Source organism: Scyliorhinus canicula, chromosome 15 (genome assembly GCF_902713615.1).
Source record: "Scyliorhinus canicula chromosome 15, sScyCan1.1, whole genome shotgun sequence".
Taxonomy (NCBI): Eukaryota; Metazoa; Chordata; class Chondrichthyes; order Carcharhiniformes; family Scyliorhinidae; genus Scyliorhinus; species Scyliorhinus canicula.
In genome coordinates, this window is record NC_052160.1 from 40,581,304 (window position 1) to 40,600,373 (window position 19,070).

A 19,070-nucleotide genomic window follows, 5' to 3' on the forward strand; every position below is an offset into this window, starting at 1 on the left:
GGACTGTTGGAGGAAACCGGAGTACCCGGAGCAAACCCACGCAGTCACGGGGAGGATGTGCAGACTCCACACAGACAGTGACCCAAGTCGAAATCGAACTTGGGACCCTGGAGCTGTGAAGCAATTGTGCTATCCACAATGCTACCGTGCTGCCCTTAAGAAGTTAACCTACACTCCATTATTCTACCCTAATCCAAGTACATATCCAATAGCCGCTTGAAGGTCCCTAACTTTTCCGACTCAACTACTACCACAGGCAGTGCATTCCATGCCCCCACTACTCTCTGGGTAAAGAACCTACCTCTGACATCCCCTCTATATCTTCCACCATTTATCTTAAATTTATGTCCCCTTGTAATGGTGTGTTCCACCCGGGGAAAAAGTCTCTGACTGTCTACTCTATCTATTCCCCTGATCATCTTATAAACCTCTATCAAGTCGCCCCTCATCCTTCTCCGTTCTAATGAGAAAAGGCCTAGCACCCTCAACCTTTCCTCGTATGACCTACTCTCCATTCCAGGCAACATCCTGGTAAATCTCCTCTGCACCTTTTCCAAAGCTTCCACATCCTTCCTAAAATGAGGTGACCAGAACTGCACACAGTACTCCAGATGTGGCCTGACCAAGGTTTTGTACAGCTACATCATCACCTCACTGCTCTTAAATTCAATCCCTCTGCTAATGAACGCTAGCTGAATTTGGACAAGACCTTGCATTTCCCCACTGTGTCTTCAACTAGATTCCAAATGGAATGAAAAAGAGGGAACCAGCAGGGTTGGGGAACAGGGGCAAAACACAGTTTGAGAGCCTTTGAAGGCAGGAAGATATGATTAAGGAGCTAAAGAGAGAAAAACTGGAAGAACCACCAATGCAAGAGCAATGGGATGAGGCTAAGAGAGTGTTTGAGGAGCAGTGTTAAAATACAGCAGTACTATTGAACAAGTCCACATAGCCCTCAATTTTTACTTTCCCATCGTATCCCCAGATACCTCACCTAGACCTGCCCACCATCTCCCTCAAATGCACCACCCACCTACTCATCATATTCCTCAAACCTAGCAACCTTTCTCTCAAACACAACAGTGCAACTCCTCCCTCAACCACACCCAGCCAACTTGTCCCTCAACCCCATCTTTGAACTTCCACCAGTCCACTATCTCCCTCAATCCCCTACCTACCAACCACCTTCCCAAATTCAGCACCTACCCACTTTATCATCGGACCTCTTAATCCTGACTGCTCCTACCCATATTCCTCAATCGCATCTTCCTACATTCTCACCATATACTTCAATCCAACCTCTCCCTGGTCTTCAACTCCACCTACTTAATTACTAGGGGACATAGGTTTAAGGTGCGAGGGGAAAAGTTTAGAGGAGATGTGCGAGGGAGGTTTTTTTACACAAAGGGTAGTGGGTGCCTGGAACTCGCTGCTGGAGGAGGTGGTGGAAGGATAGTGGTGTTTAAGGGGCATCTGGACAAATACATGAATAGGATGGGAATAGAGGGATACGGACCCCGGAAGCATAAAAGGTTTTAGGTTAGACAGGCAGCTTGGTTGGCGCAGGCTTGGAAGGCTGAAGGGCCTGTTCCTGTTGTACCCGCCTCTTCCCTCAAACTAACCTACTTCCCTTCCTCACCATATCCCTCAACCCTTTTCTCAAGAACACAAGAAATAGAAGCAGGTAAAGATCATACTGCCCATCGTGCCTGCTCCGCCATTCAATATGATCATTTCTGATATTGAGCTTCAACTCTATTTTCCCGTCTGCTCCCCATATTCCTTGATTCCTGAGAGACAAAAAGATCCGTCTATCTCAGCCTGAAATGTATTCAATGACGGCACATCCACAATCCTCTGGGTTAGAGCATGTCAAAGATTCAGAACACTTTAAGTGAAAAATGTTCTCCTCATAGAACATAGAACAGTACAGCACAGAACAGGCCCTTCGGCCCTCAATGTTGTGCCGAGCCATGATCACCCCACTCAAACCCACGTATCCACCCTATACCCATAACCCAACAACCCCCCCCCCCCCCCCCCCCCCCCCTTAACCTTACTTTTATTAGGACACTACGGGCAATTTAGCATGGCCAATCCACCTAACCCGCACATCTTTGGACTGTGGGAGGAAACCGGAGCACCCGGAGGAAACCCACGCACACAGGGGGAGGACGTGCAGACTCCACACAGACAGTGACCCAGCCGGGAATCGAACCTGGGACCCTGGAGCTGTGAAGCATTTATGCTAACCACCATGCTACCCTGCTGCCCCCTGCTACCCTGCTGCCCCCCTCATCTCCATCCTAAATGATTGACCCCTTATTCCTGAAGCTGTACCCCTTGTTCTAGATTCTCCAGCTAGTGGCAACAACATCACAGTGTCTGCCCTTTTCATTCATGCGATGTGGGGCATCACTGGCTACACCTGTATTTATTGTCCATACCTAATTGCCCTTGAGAAGGTGGTAGTGAGCTGCCTTCTTCAACCGCTGCAGTCCCTGCGGTGTAGGTACATCCACCATGCTGTTGGAAAGAGAGTTCCAGGATTTGAACACAGCAACAGTGAAGGAACAATAATACAATCCGAGTAAGGGTGGTGTGTGATTTGGAGGGGGACTTGCAGGTGGCAGTGTTCCCATCCATCTCTGCTCTGTCCTTCTCGACGGGAGAGGTTTTGGGTTTGGAAGGTGCTGTCAAAGAAGCCTTGGTGAGTTGCCATTGTGGATGATACACACTGCTGCCACTGTGCACCCGTGGTGGAGGGAGTGAATGTTTGTGGTGTCTGACGTACCAATCAAGCAGGTACTTTGTCCTGGATGATATCAAACTTCTCGAGTATTGGAACTGCGCTCATCAAATGGAGGGTATTCCATAACACTCCTGACTTGTTCCTTCTAGGTGGTAGATAGGCTTTGGAGAGTCAGGAAGTGAATTACCCTCCACAGAATTCTCAGCCTCTAGCTTGCTCTTGTAGCCACAGTATTTATACGGCTAGTCCAGTTCAGTTCCTGGTCAATGGTAACCCCCCAAGATGTTGATAACGTGGGATTCAGTGATGCAATAAATAACATTGAATGTCATTGGAAGATGGTTAGATTCTCTCTTATTGGAGATGGTCATTGCCTGGAGTTTGTGTGCCGTGAATGTTACTTATGACTTATCAGCCAAGACCTGAATATTGTACAGATCTTGCGGCTATGGACATGGACTGCTTCAGGAACTCAGGAGTCACAAAAGGTACTGAACGTTGTGCAATCATCAGCGAACATTCCCACTTCCGACCTTATAATGGAAGGACGGTCATTGACGAAATAGATGAAGATGTTTGGGCCTAGGACACTACCCTGGGGAACTCCTGCAACAATGTCCTGGGACTGAGGCAGTTGATCGCCAACAACCACAACTACCTTCCTTTGTATAACACCAACCAGTGGAATGTTTTCCCCCTGATTCCCATTGACTTCAGTTTTGCTGGGATTCCTTGGTGTCATATTCGATCAAATGCTTCCTTGATGCAAGGGCTGTCACTCTCCCCTCGCCTGTTTCAATGAGAGTGCCTCTCCTTCTCCTGAATGCCAGAGAAAATAGGCAGGCCCAGTTTATTCAATCTCTCATTATAGGACAACTCTCTCACCCCAGGGACCAATCTAGTGAACCTTTGCTTTACTTCCCCCAACACAAGTATACCCCTCCTTAAATATGTAGATCAACATTAAACATAGCACTCCAGGCTGGACTCACCAAAGCCCCATTCAATTGCAGCAAGATTTCTTTATCCGAGTAAGCTAATCCCCTTGCAATAAAGGTCAATTTATCATTTACGTTCCTAATTGCTCGCTAGATCTGCATGCTAAGTTTATGTTTCCCTGATATGAGTGCATCCAAGGTTCTCTGAACATCAGCGTTTCACGCCTTTTAAAAATATTCTGCTTTTCTATTCTTAGTACCAAAATGAATAACCTCTCACTTTCCAACATTATACTCCATCTGTCACCTTGTTACCACTCACTTAACCTGTCTATAACTCTTTGCAACTTCTATATGTCCTCCTTGCAGTTTCTGTCTCCACCTAGCTTTGTATCATCAGCAAACTTAGATATGCACTCTCAGCCTCCTCACCGAAGACATTAATATAGATTGTGAACAGCTGAGACCTCGGGCGCGATTCTCCCAATGGGAGACTGAGTGCCAACGCCGGAGTGAAACCCGGAGTGTTTCACTCCGGCGTTGGAGGCCGCTCCTCGCCCCCTTTGACGCTTGCGTCAAAGCGGCGCGCCGGGAATGACGTGGCCGGCGGCGCCGAAGTGACGTCAGCCGCGCATGTGCAGGTTGGCCGTCTCTAACCCGCACATACGCGGTTGCCGTCTTCCCCTCCGCTTCCCCGCAAGACATGGCGGCTTGATCTTGTGGGGAGGCAGAGGGAAAAGAGTGCATCGTTTACAGACGCTGGCCCGACGATTGGTGGGCACCGATCGCGGGCCAGACATCTGCTGAACACGCCCATGGTGCTCGATCCTCCCTCCGCCCCCCCACAGGCCCCACACTCACCTGTCGCGCGCTGTTCAGGCGGCCTGTCGAAAAACGCGACACGCCATTTTTGGGGGGGTGGGAGAATCGCGGGGGGGGGTGCCAGGGCAGCGTGGCGTGATTTTCCCGGCCCTCCCATGATTCTCCCACCAGGCGTGGGGTGCGGAGAATCGCGCCCCTCAGGTCTGATTGTAATGGCCCTCTGTTAGTCACACCTTGCAACTAGAAAATGCCCCATTTATCCCTATTCTCTGCTTCCTGTCCATAAATCAATTCTCTATGCATGCTAATATATCACCCCCAACTCCATGATCACTTAGTTTCTGTATTAATTTTTTGTGCGGCACCATTACTGAATGTCTTTTGGAAATCCAAATATACTACATCTACTCATTCCCCTTTATCTACCCCTACTAGTTACACACTCAAAAAGCTCCAATACATTTGTCAAACAGAATTTCATAATGCATGTTGACTTGTTCTCCTGATACCATGCTTATCTAAATACATTGCTAAGATTTCCTTCATAATAGATTCCAATTCTGTTCTATAAGCACAAGTCAGGCTTAGTGGCCTGTAAACCCCGAATTGATTTTTTTAAAAGATTAAAACCGCATTCCAGTGACTTGGGATCACAGTCAAAAATCACTATACTTTCTACACTCTAAAACCATTGAAATAGAGACATCCTGTCACCCTCCTTTCTTGAATAGCAGTGTTGCATTTGTTAATCTGTTGCAACCATCTCAGAATCTCGATTATTTTGGACAATCAGAGCCAGTTAGTGGTAGGGTGCCCTTTAAGGAGGCGAGTGTCATGTGAGCCAATGAGCCAATGGGGTTCCTTACTCTTCCTTATTGTCCCAGTACATCTAGGTGTATCTCAGGATTCACAACTGAGGTTGAAGTGGTTTGCTGCCTTCTGTGCCCTGTTGCCTGAGATTACGTTGGCTGGCTTCCCCAGGGGGTCCTGGACCTTGAAGGAATGGGCATACTTTCAGGCTGCACGGGTGTTGCAGTGCTGCCCTCCCCGGTGTGCTGGAAGTCTGTCGCTCGCAGGGAGGGGGGTGTTGTCGAAATTATTGCAAGGCACACACAGGAGTACTCTCTGATCAATCTTTATTGACTTGTGCACAAGGAGAGCAGCCCAGTGGGGTTCACTGCATTGCTCTGTGTGAGTCCGACGAAGCGGAAACAGTCATAGCTTTATTAACCAATAGAATTACAGTTGCAGTCTAATCCTTCATTTGCATGTCACACACGAATAATATCACAGTTAAACATTCATTTTAGGCCCATGGAAGGACAGTAATTCTAGCCAATAGAAAACAGGGCAAACGGACCACTAGAAAAGCAAGGTCTTTCAATATTTCTTTTACGTAATTATCTCCCCTTCGATCTTAAAGGTTACGGTAGTTTACAGAAAAGCGCATGCCTGAGAAGGCTACCTCCAACATCCTGTCTCCACAGACTTACATCATTCACTAAGAAACAGGGTATTATGGTTTCCACACTAACTTATGCCCTTCGCTAAGGAACAGGGTATTATCGATTCCACAGTGTCAGATTGTCTGGACACCCCAGGGTCTTCTGGGTGGAGGGCCCCAGTCAGTACTCCTGCTGATCCTCTTCCCTTTGAGTGCCTGGGGGCCTCTAGGTTCGTCGATGGGATAGAGGGACAATTGCCGTGAGATCCAGAAGCCTCGCCTTCCCCAGGCGTTGGCATTTGTGGATTCCCACTCGTGTCTGCACCGTGCAGTTGAAACCGTGCACCATGGAGATCGGGCCCTCAGCCACGGAGGTCACGAGCTGAGTCATGGAGCGGACATTCCCAGCCATGGAGTGCACCTCCTGCACCAAGATCTCCACTGTGGATACCACCCTCTCTGTGTTGGCCTCACTGTGTAGGAGTGACGACACCATCTCCTCGAACAGCAGGAGATGGGACTCCTCCAGTCGCCCCTGCAGTCTGAGGAGGGAAGCTATCGTTCCATCCTGGTTCACAGGACTCTGCCTTGGAATGGCCGGACACAAGGCTACATCATTGCCCAGGAACTCAGCAGTGTGATGGGCTCTGGCATCCCTCCAAGTGCTGCATCGCTGGAACGTCCCTGTCCACCTGCTGTGGAATCATCAGGTGTGCAGTGCTCACCAATGAGTGGGCCAGAAGCCTGCCTAATAGTTAATCCCACCGAGGTGTGATTATCTGCACTGGTGGAGGGTGCAGGTGACGCCTCCTCAATGCTGACGTTGGACCTGCTCGGGTCAGCGGTATCCAGCGGGCGCGAGGATGATCTGGTTTGTTCATCTGATTGCCGGAGATGGCATTAGTACATCATAAACATGCAAGATGTTTCCTGATGTGAGGCTTGAGGAATGTCTACATGCCCTGAGGGTCCTCACTTTGGCTTGCAGCCCCGACTTCACCCTCTACACTGGTGCGGTCTTGCTCCTCCCCAGCCAGCGCAATGGCTCTTTCCTCAAATGGCGTGAGGCATCCGAGCTTGCGCATCATCCCAGGTCTCTGTGCCTGCTCAGGCCTGTTGTGCTTGATGTTGTCCTGCGAACAAACAGGTGGGGTGATTGTAGGTGGGAGTCCTGCCAGTTCAACCTGTTGCTGAAGAGGCTCAATATTGCAGCGCCAGAACTGACACATTGCCATTTTGCAGCAAGACTCCACCCAAAAGGTTGAGAGGGGAAGTGAAGAGAAAAATAGAACTGGCAAGGAGAGAAAATGAGAATGGAGTGATAGTTAACAGAAAAGGGAACCAAAAATATCTTCCTCTGGCATTTAAATAGTAAGTGTAACGATCGGGTGAGGTGGGGCCAAATGGCGTCCCTCTTTTTCCATTCCTTATTTGACTGTAAGAAGTCTTACAACACCAGGTTAAAGTCCAACAGGTTTGTTTCAAACACGAGCTTTCGGAGCACGGCTCCTTCTTCAGGTGAATGTATTTGACTGTAACAGGTCTTTAAAAAGGGCATGTTTGTTAATTCAGTGACGTTTAACTGTTTACATGCCATAGACTGTAAGAGACACACACACACACAGATTTTCTTTAATTGTACTTGACCGGCTCAAAGTAAAATAATAAAATTGCTCCAACATTCACACGTAAGCACGCACACATTCAAAGTTCTCACACATACACACACACACACACACAAATAGATCAAAACATTAGGGCATGGAGTGAGCAGTTTGGTCTGCGGCGAGGGTGACGCACAGAACTATGCATTTGCAGATAAGCAGCTCTGGCTCATTTTAACAGAGCCTCAGTTAGCTACACTTTCAGCTTCTGAATCAGTCCCTGCACCTGAGGGACAACACACTTCTGTGGGAACGAGGGACGAAGAGCTGGATTCCCCACTCTTCCAAAACATGAAGGAATTTATTCCAGTCATACCAGGAGGATTTACCTGGCTGACTGCAAGCCTCTCACGAGAAACCAGGGCTCGATCATTCATAACTGGGTGTGGAACTCGCTAAACTGTGGATAACGGGGGTCCTTCTGGACTGTTTGTCTTCCTCTGAGGAGAAGTTCCTCATCGATGAAGATCCACTGCCACCTGGAGAAATGCAACAGTGCAGAGGATCGTTCCCACACTGAATGAGTAGGCCTCGGGTGAGAAAGTGGAGGATCAGCTCCACCTCGTAAATCTGCAAAGCAATCCATGTGGATCAATATTTTTCATTAAGGCCATGCAAGAGTCGGCTGTTATCAGAAGAAATCTGTTTAAGTTGACAAGGTGATGAAATGATTTAGTTCAGGGGCTGGCGATACGGAGAGGGAATAAAGAGTGGTGCAGGAAAATAAAGATTTGAGATCTTCGATAAAAAATAGAAAATGTTGAACGTCTTTGCTCATTTGGATGATTGGATTAAGTTATTGAGTCGCTGACTTGATCAGATGAAATTGATCAAGGAGAAATTCTGTACTTTCAGGGAGTGATTCTCACCCACTGCATAACGTTTGGGAGACACATTACCTATTTTAATACATTTTCATGCACTGGATGATGTGTATGCCAAACATTAATCTTTTCTTATCTTGGTCTCACAAACTCCTGTACAAATGCAGACGGGGAAAATCGATTTGCTCCCTTCTAGTACTTGTCAGATTTTAGGGTTCCGAGGTTAAAATCCGTTCTAATCTGAGGTCCAAATTCTTAATTTCGAACACCAGGGTCCTCGGTTGTACTTGACCAAACAAGGTACAAAAATCTAGTATGTATGAATCAAGCCGAATTTACTGAGCAAAGTTTTACATAATACTTAACATAAAGCAGTAAAGATAACATAGACAGCGGGATTCTGTGCCAGCGGGATCCTCCGCTTTGCTGGCAGCACACCCATACCCGCAGGTTTCCCGACCGCATGGGATGGCTACAATGGGAGACCCCATTGGCCGGTTGTGGGAATGGAGAATCCTGGTGCCGGCGGGGCACGCCATGCCGGAAGACAGGCAGGCGGGACAGAGAACCACGCCCTGAGTTCCTCATTCCTAGGAGTTCATAAGCATTGCTGGCACAGGTTATGTCTCCCTCTTCTCTGTCTTTGAAGTGATGACTGAGTCCAGAAGAGCCGTACCCCAGAATCCACGGTAACAGTGTGCCAACAAAGATTACGATTCCTCAATTCTCATTAATTCTCCTCCCTTGTTTGGAAATAATTCAAATTCACCACTTAGAATCATAAAATTTACAGTGCAGAAGGAGGGCATTCGGCCCATCGAGCCTGCACCTGTCCTTGGAAAGAGCACCCGATTTAAGTCCACGCCTTCACCCCATCCCCGTAACCCCACCCAACCTTTTGGACACTAAGGGTGGGATTCTCCGACCCCCCCCGCCAGGCCGGAGAATCGCATGGGGGGGGGGGGGGGACGGCGTGAATTTCGCATCGCCGCCCCGACGCCGGCTGCTGAATTCTCCGGCGCCGGTTTTATTGGCGGGGGCGGGAATCGCATTGTGCCGCTTAGCAGTGGCCCCCTGACGATTCTCCGCTCTGCGATGGGCCGAGCTATCGCCCATTTTCGGCCTGTCCCGCCGGTACACAAGGTTCCTACTGGCGGGACCTGGCTCTGCGGACGGCCTGCAGAGTCCTCGGGGGGTGGCGCATGGGTATCTGGCCCCGGGCGGGCCAGTGCCGTGGGGGCACTCTTTCCCTCCGCGCCGGCAGCTGTAAAGCTCCACCATGGCTGGCGTGAAGAAACCCACTGTGCATGCGTTGGAATCACGCCAGCGGTTCTGTGCATGCGCCAACTCGCGCCGGCCAGCGGAGGCCCTTTGGCGCCGATTGGCACGCCGCCAACCCCTACAGCGCCGGCCTAGCCCCTGAAGGAGCGGAGGATTCCGCACCATCCGGGCGGCCCGACGCCGGAGTGGTTTGTCTTGTTATGCTCTTGGCGTAGCATAAGCGGCTTCCTTGATGTGCACTCTGACAAAGGAAGATTCAGACGTGGAAATAACTTCAACACATTTATTGAACAATTTAGGATTTACAATTTAGGATTCGCCTTACTGTTAATCCTACTGTTAGCTACTCAGACTGACGAACCAGTCTGCTACACTCCAGGTGGTGGGTGTGATGTGTTGAATCAACCCTGTGTCTGTACTCACTGAGTGTCTCCACTGGAAAGAGGAAGATCATGTGTGCTGTGTCCTTTATATATGGGTTTGTGTAATGCCCCGCTGTGGTAGTGTCACCTCTGTGTGTATCGTGAATACCCATTTGTCGTGTCCTATCTTACTGACCTATTGGTTGAGTGTCTGTGCGTCATCTCTCTGGTGCTCCCTCTAGTGTCTAGCTAGTCTACGTGTACTTACATTAACCCCTTGTGTGTCTACAGTGATGCATATCACCACATCCCCCTTTTTTAATGTTACATATTTTCTGTACACTTAAAGAAAATTGAACAAACAATAACAGGTAGATAAGCGATGCTCTGTACAAGTTATGATAACAGTCATTAAACAATAAGTCCAACTCACATGTATGAGTCCAAAACACATCAATTATCATGGTCAAATGTCTTTCTTGTTGGGTTAGTGAGTTGGTGATTTTGATGGTGGCATGTCCTTGTGAACGCCATCAGTGTCACTGTGCATAAGGAACCAAGAAGTGGTCAAATCACTTTGTTGTCTGATTTGGAGTATTTTTTCCTTCCGATGCTTGTGATAGCAATGTTGGATGGCATCTGTCCTGAAAGCCAGTTTGCCTGTTGGTAGGGCAGCACACGTGAATTGGGAAGATGCATCGTCCAGCCATGGTATGTCGTTGTACTGAGCTGAGCAGTAACAGTGTCCCTCATGGGCAGACTTGTACCATGTCGTACCAGTCGTAGTTCCATTGGTGTAGTCTTTCGACTTGCTGTCGATCTAGTTGCCTTTGGTACGCTTCGTGTCGTTGTCTTTGATATGGTTTTCATATAGGTTGTGATGTTGTGTTTAATGTTTCTCATGTTGTATTCGCTGCGCTCAGGGACCAAACTCTGTGGATAATACGAGTCCTTCACACAGTTACTCGTGTCAGCGTGCTTTGTGGCTTCTGCTGTTTTCTTGAGCGCGCCGTCACTGAGTTTGCTGAGTTGTAACTATATGGATTGAAACAGGCACTCACTGGTACCATGTCTTGTTATGCTGTTGGCGTAGCATAAGCGGCTTCCTTGATGTTCACTCTGACAAAGGAAGGTTCAGACGTGGAGATAACTTCAACATGTTTATTGAACTATTTACAATTCTCCTACTCGGGTTCACCACTACTGTTAATCCTGCGATAGCTACTCAGACTGACGAACCAGACTGCTACAATCGAGGTGGGGGGTGTGATGTTGAATCAACCCTGTGTCTGTACTCACTGTGTGTCTCCACTGGAAAGAGGAAGATCATGTGTGCTGTGTCCTTTATATATGGGTTTGTGTAATGCCCCGCTGTGGTAGTGTCACCTCTGTGTGTATCGTGAATGCCCATTGGTCGTGTCCTATCTTACTGACCTATTGGTTGAGTGTCTGAGTGTCATGTCTCTGGTGCTCCCTCTAGCGTCTAGCTAGTCTACGTGTACTTACATTAACCCCTTGTGTATCTACAGTGATGCATATCACCACATGGTTCACACCACTCTTTAGCGCCGGAACGGCCCACCCGCCAGATACCAGAGAAACCCACCCTAAGGGGCAATTTAGCATGGCCAATCCACCTAACCAGCACATCTTTGGACTGTGGGAGGAAACCGGAGCACCCGGAGGAAACCCACACAGATACGGGGAGAAAGTGCAAACTCCACACAGACAGTGACCCGAGGACAGAATTGAACCCGGGACCCTGGAGCTGTGAGGCAGTAGTGCTAACCACTGTGTCACCATGACGCCCTTTGGCTTAGGCTGCAAATTATCTTGTGTCACCCAATCTCTGTAACTCGAGCCATATAGACTAAAGACAGATGTCATCCTTTGTTTCCTTGGGCTCCTCAGAATTTACATTCAATAATACATTTTCTCTGGATATCATAGTTGCAAACTAAGTCACATTCTTTTGTCAATATATTTTAACCCCTTCTCACAAATACAAAAACTGTTAAGAACAAATGTTAAAAAGCATTTCCGATCATAATATCAGAAAATAAAGGTTTCCTGCTAATACAGATCAATTAAAGTAATGCATGGTTCATTTGAATATAACGGGCAGGATTCTCCGTCGGCCGTCAGCGGAATCAGAAAACGCGATTGGGCGGAGAATCGATTCTGACGCCGAAATCGCGGCATGTGCCGATTTCTCTGTCTCCTCAACAGCAGCGTTAACGTATTCCAGAATGCACATACAGTAAACACTGTTGGCATATCATTAGCAGGCCTGACCCGGTATTCTCCAAGGCCTCCATGGATTCTCCAAATGGGTCGAATTCCCGACGGCGAGGTTCACTTGTGCTTTTAAACATTGTGAAACCGGTGTTGTGGCTAATGAGGGAGAGAGAGGAGATAGAACACAGGGAGGCATGACTGCAGGCTGCCGGGCCGTACACTGGCTGGGGTGGGGGGCAGACCTACCAACGCCGGGGAGGGGGGGTGATCGGGGAATAGGCCATGTGACCGGGGTGACCCACCACGGGACTGAAGTAGTGCCCAGGCATGGACCGCCATTGTCGCAGACTGAAAACCAGCCATCTTGCAGCGCACCCCACTGACCACCCACCTTGACTCCTGCTTCTGCAGTGACACCGGCCGAATGGGTGCCCCCACCCCACCACCCTCGCATCCCAGCCCCCACCCTACACCATTCCACCACCCCACTAGCCTCCACCCGCCGACGGGGCATCAGACGGCACGCCAGAGGACAACGGCCACAGTAGCCTCTACGGGGGCGCACGACGGAACATACCGCTGCCAAGGGCAGCGTCAGCTGATGGTACTCTGGCAGCAGGGACAGGCGCCAGGGCTACAGAACGCCATGGTGCCGGACACCAATAGGGCCAGGTTGCGAGATGGGTTGGTGGCATGCGGGGCAGGGTCTGCAGTGCTTGCTGGGGCCACCATGTAGCCCATTTGACCTGGTTGGGTACAGTGGTACACAACATGCTAACATGTCGGTCTTTCACCCCCTGCAGACAATGGATATTGGAATTCAACTTCCCCTCGTCGCTGCAGCCCTTGGGGATGCACTGCGACTGTATGAGCTGGTGCTGCTCAAGGAGGAGAAAGGTGCAGCAGTGGGTGCAACAGCGGAGCCTGCCACAGAGGAACAGGAGGCAGCCACTCAGGGTGAACAGGCCGCCCAACAGGCAGAGGTGGAGGAATTTCAAAGGAGGCACTGCATGAGGCCTCGTGTGTACATAGAACATACAGGGCAGAAGGAGGCCATTCAGCCCATCGAGTCTGCACCAACCCACTTAAGCCCTCACTTCCCCCCTATCCCCGTAACCCAATAACCCCTCCTAACCTTTTTGGTCACTAAGGGCAATTTATCATGGCCAATCCACCTAACCTGCACGTCTTTGGACTGTGGGAAGAAACCGGAGCACCCGGAGGAAACCCACTCAGACACGGGGAGAACGTGCAGTCTCCGCACAGACAGTGACCCAGCGGGGAATCGAATCTGGGACCCAGTTCTATCCACTTGTGCTACCGTGCTGCCCTATATAACATTATTATGATTGTTGGAGATTCCTTGGAGAGTAGATAATTTATGAGGCATTGTTGTATGTAGTCCGAGATAAGCAGGTGACAGAACACCATAGTGGATACAGTTGATGTAATTAATGGGAGGACCCAGGACTGTCTGTACTTTTGCACTCTGCTAGAAGCTTTTAAGTTGAATAGCAGTTTTTCCAAATGTTGTCAGGTTGAGCAGAAGAGTCTGACAAGACAGAAGGATGTTTATGTTCCTGAAAAGGTCTTGCTCAGCATAAATAAGCAAGTAGACCCGCTGAACCATCGAATGCCTACAGTGCAGAAGGACGCCATTCGGCCCATCGAGTCTGCACCGAGGCTCTGAAAGAGCACCCTACCGAACTTTATTTATAAGTGGCATTTGAACTGTATTGGAGTTGCTTAATTGGGGTTAGGAGCAGGTATAGATAGTAAATATGTTTTCTCTTGTATTTAAGAACTGTTTAACTGATAATTGTAAAGCTGTTTTTTTAATGTTAATGCGGTTAATTCTGTGTTTAAATTAAAGTTTGTTGGGGTTGGTCCAGGATCTCAATGCAGCAGTTCAAGTAGGCGGCTCATCAGCACCTTCTCAAGAGCAATATGGATGAACAATTAAATGCTGGCCTTGCCAGAAACCCCCCTCATCTCATGAAATAATTTTAAAAATGAATTTTGAATACATGCACACAAATGTGAGCATGTATGTGTGAGCTTTACACGTATGTGTGAACGGTATGCATTCAATGAGGCAGGATGGTGCTCCGAGATATTACGTCTACCATGAAATGACCTGCGCCACTTTCTGTCAGGGACCACACATGGCAATGGCTATTTGGGAAAGATACTGGAGTCTCTCATGGGCTTGTGCCCAAACAAGAGTCCGGGCCAGCAGGGAGGGCGAGAAACTGTTGTTTATTCTTTGTTCTCTTTGATGCGAGTGTTTTTGACTAATCCGATTTGAGCATCCTGATTGTCATAGCCAAATCTTTTTCTCACCTCCGCCCACATGTATTTATTTAGGGTGCCGACCCTCTTGTCGGCAACGGTATAGCCACATTCTGCCCAAGCAATACCAACCCGAGTCAGGTTAGCAGGCACTAAATGACTTCTATTCTTTCCCAAATGTTTCAGCATCGATCGCACAGAGCACAGAGTTCTTACAGATAGCTCAATAAAATGCAAAGTGGATTAAATTGGAACGTCAACTGCCAGACAAGTTCATCGTGTTTAACACCCACGACTACAAACCCGACTTATGCATTCAGAGAGTGTCAACATTATTGAGATTGTTTAGTTGCTAACATGAGATTGGATGCTCCAGGTTAGTATCTCTCAGTATTTTCTACTACACACCTATACATCACATTTGAAAATTAACCATGTCAGTCTCTTCATCGTTCAACTCTGAATATATGCTTATAAACTGGGTCTTGTAAATATGCAATAATAATTTAATGATTGCCCCAATCTGAGGCAGCATAGAATCAGAATCCACTAAATATATCCCTCTGTCTCCAATGCCTCAGTGTCTCTTGCTGTATATTTTACATCTTGGATCTATGCAGAGAAAACACTAGTTTCTATGTGTGTTACAAGAATTTATTCACATGAGCTATAATACAATGTTTTAAAATGTCTGCTCCATGCTTAATGCCCGAGCTTCCAGCTCTCTCTACAGCTTGTTTACTTTTACTCCTCAACCAATCAAGCACAGTGAGCATCAATAGTAAGCAGACTCAATTATAGTGATTACTCTTGCTGTTGCGATTCTCTTTTCCACCGGCAGTGCACATTGCCTGCGGATTTACCGGCGGTGTCCGGTGGCTTCAATGGGAAATCTCACAGACAAGTGGCGGGAAGAGACAATCCTGCCACCAGTGAGCGGCACACCCCGTGAAGCACACGGCTGGGGGATTGGAGAGTCCCACCCGACATCTTTTCCCCCTTTGTTAGACAGGGTTAGAAGCACATGAATGGCTTTGACGTTGTTGTGTAGGCTTTATTCTAGCTGCTGGCATTCTGTGACCTGGACAGTCAATCTCAGATGCCACAAATGTGTGTTTCTCCTTACTGAGCATCAAATTTGTGTTGTGCGAGTTGAGTAAACACCGTTGATAGTGTTCCACTTTGTCCCTTCCATGGACAATTACTACGATCCCAGACCAGACCCCAGCAGTTGCAAGGATACTGGTTCGAAACCCCAATATTTCATTTTAATTTTGTCAGACAGTGAGGAAAGGATACTTCGCCCCAAAAGTGATTTCAGGCAAAATAAGCATATGGTATATTCAAACAAACTTTATTACTAATGCAGTATTAAAATATCTTTAACGTCACACAGGAAAAGAGCTCACAATTACCCCTTAAATAATGCTAATATAAATAACCCTTAACTGCTATCTTCATTCCCACTCACAAACAACAAAACCATCTCAGATCTCAATCCTCTTTTCAATACAGTTAGCACTCAGGAATACTTGCTGTATGGAGATGCCTTGAATACTCCACTTTGAGAAAGGGAGATCTTTTGAGACTGCTTCAAAGACAGAGACCTGACACCCTGTCAGGATAATGTAGAATCTCTGGCTGTATTTCTTCAGACCTTCGCAGCTCAGCTCCCAGCCTAACTCTGAAAACCTCAACACCTGACAGCTTCAGCCCCTGGCTCCTCCCACCGGATCCGATGTAGAAATGTCTTTGATGATCTGCTCAAATATTTGCTGGCCTTCTACGCCCAGACAATGAATAAGTATCACCTTTCTGCAGATTGTTGCCATATGTACCAGCACGGTAGCATGGTGGTTAGCATAAATGCTTCACAGCTCCAGGGTCCCAGGTTCGATTCCCGGCTGGGTCACTGTCTGTGCGGAGTCTGCACGTCCTCCCTGTGTGTGCGTGGGTTTCCTCCGGGTGCTCCGGTTTCCTCCCACAGTCCAAAGATGTGCGGGTTAGGTGGATTGGCCATGATAAATTGCCCGTAGTGTCCTAAAAAAAGTAAGGTTAAGGGGGGGTTGTTGGGTTATGGGTATAGGGTGGATACGTGGGTTTGAGTAGGGTGATCATTGTTCGGCACAACATCGAGGGCCGAAGGGCCTGTTCTGTGCTGTACTGTTCTATGTTCTATGTTCTATCCAGACTGCCACTCCTGCAACAAGCAAATAAGACTTGGACCCCAAAGCCCATGGATCCCACGACATGATCGCCCAGTGAAGAAAGGACAGGTGCAGGAGTCAACAAAGTCTTCGTTATCCTAGCAGCCAATGTGTTGGATATTTTACATCCCACACCTATGCAGAGATGATACTCGCTTCTATGTATGCATTATTTATTTGTCAGAGTTTTATACAATGCTTCAAAATATCTATTTGAGATTCCTTCTCTTTCTCCAGCTCGTTTACTTTTTCTCAGAGTCCAAACCCAGGCTTAACCAATCAAGCACAGACAGTATCAGTAATAAACAGACCTCATAAAATCAAATACAGAACAATTGAACACTACAGGTGGGATTTTCTGGCCTTTCCTGCCAGAGGTATTATGTGGCCCTGCCGACAGCGAGCCCCCGCTTCAGGTTCCCCAGTGGCATAGGGGGCAAACAATGGGAGATCCTATTGATAATGGCAAGGACAGAAGATCCCACCACCAGGCAATGATGAGCTCTCTTCACCGCCGCAAAACCCGGCGAAAATCCCACCCAACATCTCTCCTCTATCTCCACTAAATTGAGATTCCCATCTCTCACCTCTCACTGCTTCTCTCCCTCCATCTCCCCTCTACCATTAATATCTCACTGCATTTTTCCCTCCATCTTGAGTCCCTCACTCTGCCTCTCCCACCCTCTCCAATCCTTCAGTCTGTCTCTATTTCTCTTTACTCAACATTTCCTTTCCAAAATGTTGAGGAATGTGAGCAAATTACATCATAACTAGAAAATTTAGTAGATTAGCAGGTACATCCCCAAATGATTGTACTCTAAAGGCTGCGAAAACACCATAAGGTTATGGACCAGCTGCTGGAAAATGGGATTAGAATAGATAGGTAATCTGGGTGGCAAGGTGGCGCAGTGGTTAGCACTGATGACTCACGACACCGAGGACCCGGGTTACATCACGGTCCCGGGTCACTGTCCATATTGAATTTGCACATTCTCCCAGTGTCTGCGTGGGTCTCACCCCACAACCCAAAAAGATGTGCAGTGTAGGTGAATTGGCCACGCTAAATTGCCGTTAATTGGAAAAAGGATTGGGCACTCTAAATTTACATTAAAAAATAATAGATGGCCAGTGCTGATATGATTGGCCGAAGAGCCTGTCTCGCTGCACTGTAAAGTTCTATGACTCTATGATTTCCAGAACTTAGTTTAAACCAGACACTTGAGCACATAATCTAGGTTGGCATTTCAACGCAGTAGGAGGAATATCTGAAGAATTGGAACACGAAGAAGCCGTGCACCCCTTTGAATCTGCTCCATCATTCACTCATGGATGATCTGCAGCTCAATTCCAGTTCCTCGCAATCGTTCCATTGCCCTAATCACCCCTACCCTCAGAGCCCTGGTATCATTCCCCCTCAATACTGAGGGAGAGCTGCATTGGTGGAGGTGGTGTGTTTTGAGTGATGTGTTAAACCAAGGCTCCGTCTGCCATCTCCGTGGCTGTAAAAGATCCAATGTTATTATCGAAAGAGAATGTGAAGACTGGTAATAATTGCTGCCTGTGTATGAGCTCTGAAAAGTGATCACATTAATGGATAGGAAAATAAGCTGGGCATCCAGTGGATAGCTAACCCACCGGACCCAGCTTTCTGCCACTGTCGAAGACCAGTGCTCACGATGGAGTGGTAATGCCAAAACACCAGTTCCACACCTTCCAATCAGCCCCCATTCCCCATTCAGTGTGAGTTCCTGGCATGATGCCAAGAAGGGGGAATCTGGCATATGGAACAGGAGGAATCGGTGATCAGGAGTGGGATACCCAGTTGGAATTTTCAACCCCCTTGCCCTCCCCTCACACACCCACCATTTCCCTGTCCCACAGGGTACTGAGAACCCCAGTCCACGCTCAAGCCTCTTATCAGTTCATAAGCTCAGCTGTAAAGACTGGAAACTCTGTGTGTTTGAGGATATCTCATATTTTGCAGAAACAGGAACAGGAGACACCGCAGGAGATGTGGATAATGGTGAGAGGCACCATTCCCGAGGTAATTCACTCTTTCCAAAATGGAAGCTGAGAGAATGATTGCACTGTGTTCAGTGGCTTTCCATCACTACGCTATTTCTTCAGTGGAATGGACTCGATAGATCATTCATCAAAACTCTTTTAGCCCAGGATCAAGACTTTCAGCAGAAGGAGAAGAGGATTAAGGGCTGTAATATAGTGAACTGGTGACTGAATTGTATCTC